The sequence below is a fragment of the Halichoerus grypus genome, chromosome 2 (genome assembly GCF_964656455.1).
Source record: "Halichoerus grypus chromosome 2, mHalGry1.hap1.1, whole genome shotgun sequence".
Taxonomy (NCBI): domain Eukaryota; kingdom Metazoa; phylum Chordata; class Mammalia; order Carnivora; family Phocidae; genus Halichoerus; species Halichoerus grypus.
In genome coordinates, this window is record NC_135713.1 from 34877461 (window position 1) to 34883789 (window position 6329).

The following is a 6329-nucleotide window of genomic DNA, read 5'->3' on the forward strand; positions in this document are numbered from 1 at the left end:
AGGCACACTATTTGGGAAGAGAAGGGAAAAGTGACGTTGGTGGAGAACCAGGGAGCTGGGTGGAAGGATTCACAGACTAGCTGTCCTAGAAGAAGGAATGTTCCTATATGCAGTTCAATGGTTCTGGGATCTTTAAATATTCTGATAAGAAAGCAGGGACTTAGATCTGCTGTGGGGAGGGGTGGGGCTAATGGTGCAATGAGAGGTGAGTCTCTGGCCCCACCTGGGCAAAGCTAAACTTTTTCCTGGGAGTGGGCAGCAGTTGACCTATGGTCATCCTTACAAGTTGTGTGTATATATATATATATATTTTTTTTTTTAATTTCTGAAATTATATTGAGTCACTGTCTTTGAATTATGTTATTTCCTCAACGTCAGAAGTAATAGACATTTTACGAGGCTGAACTATATCACCAAAATCCTCTCCCAAAAAGAGGTAACAATTTACTTTCCCACTGTGAATAACACACTTTGATGGTTGTTTATAAGTTAAGACTCTTTTAACAGTCTCGAGTTATTTTAGGAAAAATTAATTTTTAGACCAACTCATATTGATGTGAATATGAAAAAAAAAATCTAATGTATAATGAGAGGAAAGTCATTGTTTTCCCCCTATGTCATATTGCAGACAAGTTTCCATAAAACTGGGATGATGACTTCACTTGCAAAAGACATTTGATATATCAAATGCAGCCATATGTTCTAAATATAACAGATTACTGCCATGTGCATAAGTTAAGGAACATTGTGTTGTGTAAGTTGAAAGAACATTTGAAATATATGTTTGGATTTCAGACAGTTCATATTGCAGACATGTTCATATTTCAATGACAAAAAAATAGGAAAATATATAGCCTCATGCTTAGGGTATAATCAGTTTGGTGGAGTACTAAGCCATATTAAAATCTGGCCCTGTATATAAAAAAAACAAACAAACATATATTCATGGAGCGCCTGGGTGGCTCAGTCGGTTGAGCAACCAACACTTGATTTCAGCTCAGGTCATGATCTCAGGGTCATGAGATTGAGTCCCCTGGCCTGCTTAAGATTCTCCCTCTCCCTCTCCCCCCCAACAAAAGTATATTCAATTTCATTGGTGTCCTCCCAAGAAGTCCTTGTTGGGGATGAAGGACCAGAAACAACAGGCAGAGAATAGGATGAAGGGAAACTCACCAGTTTACCATTTTAGGAAGCAAGGGGCTCACTTCTAGACTCACTCTGAGTAGATTGTGAGTACATCAGTGCTTCTGCTGATCCTGTCTTTATTTAAAATGTTCATAGTTTGTTCCTCATGGACTTTTTGATATTAATTTTGATTGGTTTAAAGATGTTTCATTAAAATATTATGTATATTGATTACTGAGTGTTTTGAGCCCCTTAAGAGTTTGTCCTGGAGATGAGTGAGACACCTCACTACTGGTTCGCAGGCTTGCCCCACTTACTGTTTTCTCCCCTGTAGTCCTGTCTCTGCTCAGGAGGGCAGCATATTAATGTGGCCACCAAAAGAATCAGAAGCTCCTGCTATATTCTCCAACCAGACCTTTCCTCCTTGGGCTGCTTTTCATGTTTCCAAAGGTTTCCATTCTTTCTTACCTCACCCACCACCAAGTAAGTCTTAAATACATTGTATTCCTAGATGTTCTTCTCCTAGCTAGTTGTAGACAAGATATGGCACGTGAATGTTGAAGGGTAATTACATTATTATTCTTAGGGTATATGCATATGTTTAAAAAGAATACACCCAGAGATAAGATCTCTTCTTAGTTGTTTACAATGGAAATATATATTCTCCAGGCGCTAGGGAGATAGCTGTGAAAAAGACAAGATTTTGGCTCTTGTGGAATTTACATTATGGGAGATATATATAGATATGATAAAGAATAGTGACGTTTCAGGGCCCCTGGGTGACTCAGTCGGTTAAGCATCTGCCTTTGGCTGAGGTCGTGATCTCCCGGTCCGAGAAGGAGCCCCACGTCAGGCTCCCTGCTCAGCGGGGGGTCTGCTTCCCCCTCTGCCCCTCCCCCTGCTCGTGCTCTCTCTCACTCTCTCTCTCAAATAAATAGATAAAATCTTTAAAAAAAAAAAAAGAATGACATTTCAAAGATTTTATTTATTTGACACAGAGAGAGTGCACAAGCAGGGGGAGCAATAGACAGAGAGAGGCAGGCTCCCTGCTCAGCGGGGAGCCCATCCCAGGACCCCGGGATCATGACCTGAGCTGAAGGTAGACGCTTAACCGACTGAGCCACCCAGGCACCCCAAATGGTGACATTTCACATACCTTGGCAAACACGGTGAGAGGGTGAGAAAATGTGTACTTTATACACTATGGTAGGAGCATAAATTGTTGGTAATACGTCTAAAAATATAAATTCATATTACCTGTGTCACAGAAACTCCACTCTTCGAGTCTAGCCCACAAAAATAAAAACATCAGTACTTTAAAATATTTATTACAGTATTACTTGTTACGTTAAAAAAAAAAGAAAAAGAAAAAAGAAATTAGAAAAAAATGAATTAACCTGAATGTTCATCCAAGAGATTGCCTAAATAAATTATGGCAAATGCATACCATGGACTATAATGCAGCTACAGAAAAAAAGTGAGTTACATTTTTATCTGTTGCCCTAGAGGACTGTTCATGGTATGTATGAGATTAATTCTCTTTTTATTTAAAACAAATCCTTCTCAAACAGGAAAAGAAATCATATGTTTTCTCTCTATATAAGCATCAATATAAAATATTTATAGCTTTATGAGCTTTGTGGGAGGCAGTGATCAGGTCTGCTGCTCTGAAGCCAAGAGTAAAAGAAAGCAGATTGCAGATAAACATATCTACAGCATAGCAATAAACCAGTATTGCTCATTTTTTCCCCTCCCATAACAAAAAGTCTGGAAGCAAGCATCTGGATTAGTGAATGACTTAAAGAAGATATTAATGTCCCCGACACACCTCTTTCTGCCTCTTATCCATTCTTAGAATGGGGCTTTTATCCTGATGGTTTATGTCTTCCTGCATCTTCATTCCAGGAAGGAAAAAAAAAAAAAAGAGTGAGGGGCAGGGAGCCTCTCCTTGTGAAGCTTGCCTTTATGTTCTGGAAAGATTGCTTTCCCCAGGGACTTTCTTAGTAAGGCAAAAGTTGGGGAACGGGTGATTTGATTAATCAAATGTGTTTATTCTTAGAAAATGACCATACATACCAGTGGGTGATCAATGCTTGTATTAGACTGTAATAAAACTCAAAAATTATGTTGAGTATATTTGGTTCCTTGATGATATACCTAAAATGGTTTCAAAAAAGAGGACAAAGCTCTCTTTCTCTCTTTCCCTTCCACCCCATTTCTCTCTCTCATTTTCTCTTATATACACACATACATACATAACATTAGAGCATATACTATTATATATTACACTATAGTATAATACATACTATACTAATTATATACTACATGTAATAATAATATCATATATATATGTATATATGTGTGTATATATGGCTATTTCTTATTTTCAGCTGAAGCCCCCAAACATGAGGTACCAACTAGTTCCATATTAGATAAATTACCAGGCTATCCATGCAGGAATTGCAAAGAAGTTTATGAAACATGATTTTGTATTTTTTGACCCCTCCCCTCAACCCAAAAGACAGGAGAGACTGAGAGGGTATGCCAAGAGTCTCCCCCACCCAACCTCATCATTGAGAGGGTAGGGGAGGTGATTTTCCCTTATCCCCAGCTTAGCTAGAAAATGACCTTGTACTGGGACTCTTTGGAGGAGCTTAGTATTGGTCTTCTGATGTTTGAGAGCATAGTGGACTGGTGCCTGCTTCACAACCTGGCAGCCCAGTGAGCTGGGGGAGAAGCTGCTGTGGGGAGACAGAAGCCCACCCTAGCCCCCTCCTATAGCAAGCAGACAGCATAGGCAGACTGAGATAGGGGTGGAGAGAACATAGAACTTTAAATAAAGTTGACAGCATTTTTTTTTTCTGTTTCTTATTGCATTGAGCTGAGCATGGAATTACAGAACTAAGATACTTTTGTGCCTAGAAGCAACTGGAGGACTTATCTAAGATCAATTAGAAAAATAATAGAACTTGCCTTAAATTTTTTCCAAGATGCAGGAAAGAAATAGCTTTTCAGAGCAAGTTTGAATAGGCAGTCAGTAACAAGAATAAATAGCATCTCACATGTCCTTTTGAGTGTGTGTGTGTATATATATGTAGATATTCTTACACAGGAATATAATGCTTTAGAAGAATGTACAGGAGGCTGCCTCCGGAGAAGGAAAAGGAGGGACTGGGAGTGAAGAAGGAAGAGAGATTTTCACTGCCCATCCCTTGGACTCTGAATTGTTTTCCTTGAGCATTTATTATTTAAGAAAAATTGATTTCGAAAGGGCCACTGAACCTCTGCAGCGGCTCTGATTTACCTTTGTAAACATCAATTATAAATTATGTAAACATGCTGAAAAGCAGCAAGTTCTGATCAATAGGATACCGACAGAAGACGCTAACCAAGAAGTTTGAGAATCCTGAATTAGCAGTTTCTTGTAAATCTGAAATGTTTATCTACCTGTTAATCAAACTTATCTTGAGAAGTGAAAATCACAGAAGTGTTCTCATTTTAGTTATTTTTGAAATTGAAATTTTCAGTTATGAATATGACCAACATATATACTTTGTCAGAGCAAGAGTTAAACCTCTTATCAATATGTGTAGTGCTTAACTACCACTACCAACAAGACCAACACCAACAACAGCAACAATAAATACATACTTGTACTTTTCAAGTTCTTACGAAGGTACTTTGCAGGTTATTTTTCAACTCACCCTTTTAAGACAAACCATTATAATGTGAAAGCTCAGTGCTATGTTATAATCATGATTCAAAATATCAGTCAGTAAGAAAAGCAGTCCCAATTTATTCCTACAAATTTTGGTAGTGCCTGGGGTAAAAATTTTCTCTGGAATCTGATAAATTTTGTGGGTTTTTTTAAATTGATGTATTAACCTTAATTTCTGTGGGAAACTGCCACATTATGCTATTGATATGGACTATAGAAGTTGATCCCAATTACTACTTTTTATTTAGTGAATCATCCTTTGTTATGATCATATTTGCTTGTTGTTATGTAGATTTGCAGGACACTAAAGCCTGAGTTGTTCACCCACAGTGGAGGACTCTATCCTCCACTAATAAAAGTTGAAATGATTATATTAATTATAATAAAAGTTGAAATGCTTTTATTTCATGGGAGCAAAATTAGATAAATAATTATTTGCTGTGGCAGTTAACTTTCTCCACTCATCCACACAATCTATGTCTTTTTTTTTTTTTTAAGATTTTATTTATTTATTTGAGAGAGAGAGAGAGGGAACACAAGCAAGGAGAGAGGGGCAGGGAGAAGCAGGCTTCCCACTGAGCAGGGAGCTGGATGAGGGACTCCATCCAAGGACCCTAGGGTTATGGGCTGAGCTGAAGGCAGACACTTAAAGATCAAGCCACCCAGGCACCCCAATCTATATCGTTTTGAGTTGACTTAGGTTTGCCTCTGGTATCATGTCACATTATTCATAAAAATTCCATCGTGATCTCCTGTGTTCAGTACGTTAGCAAACTTAAAACTGTCTTACCATTGCTGTGCTGTCCTATTATCCCTCTATTTCTGATAAGATTTTTGAGGCCAAGAGAAAATATTTCAGTTTCCCTCATGTTGCTTATTTCTTGGATAGGAAGAATCATGAACTAGTCAAAATAACACACAAGAAATTCTGAAATATTTTCTTTTATGCTAAGTAGTTATAGATGACTTTCATATTATTCCAATTTCCTATTATTACTAAATTGTGCATACGGTCTTAGGAAGTTGACTTACTACCTTTTAAGAATTCCTAGATCTCTTCCAGAAGAATCATTCTAATTTACAAAACCACTGGTGTAAAGAGCACAGGCTTCATGGTCAGAGATCATGGTTTAATGCTGGTTCTGGAGCTTATGAGCTTGAGCAAATCCCTTACCTCTCAGGAAAATCAGTGCTCTGATTTAAAGTATGTTGCTGAGGAAATTGAAACCATTGGCATATATAAAGTATTTGGTACTCGGCAAATGTTGTTCTGCGTCATTTACATATGTCACCTCATACATCGCTGTAGCAAACTTGTAAAGTGGGTGTTATTAATCTGGTCTAAATAAGGAAAGTGAAAGTGACAAAGCCAGATACCAGTTGTTTGTCAGGTATATGGTTTGCAACTATTTTCACTCACTCTGTAGCTTATCTTTTAGATCCCTTAACAGAGTGTTTTTACTTAATTTTTTTCAAATTTTTATTT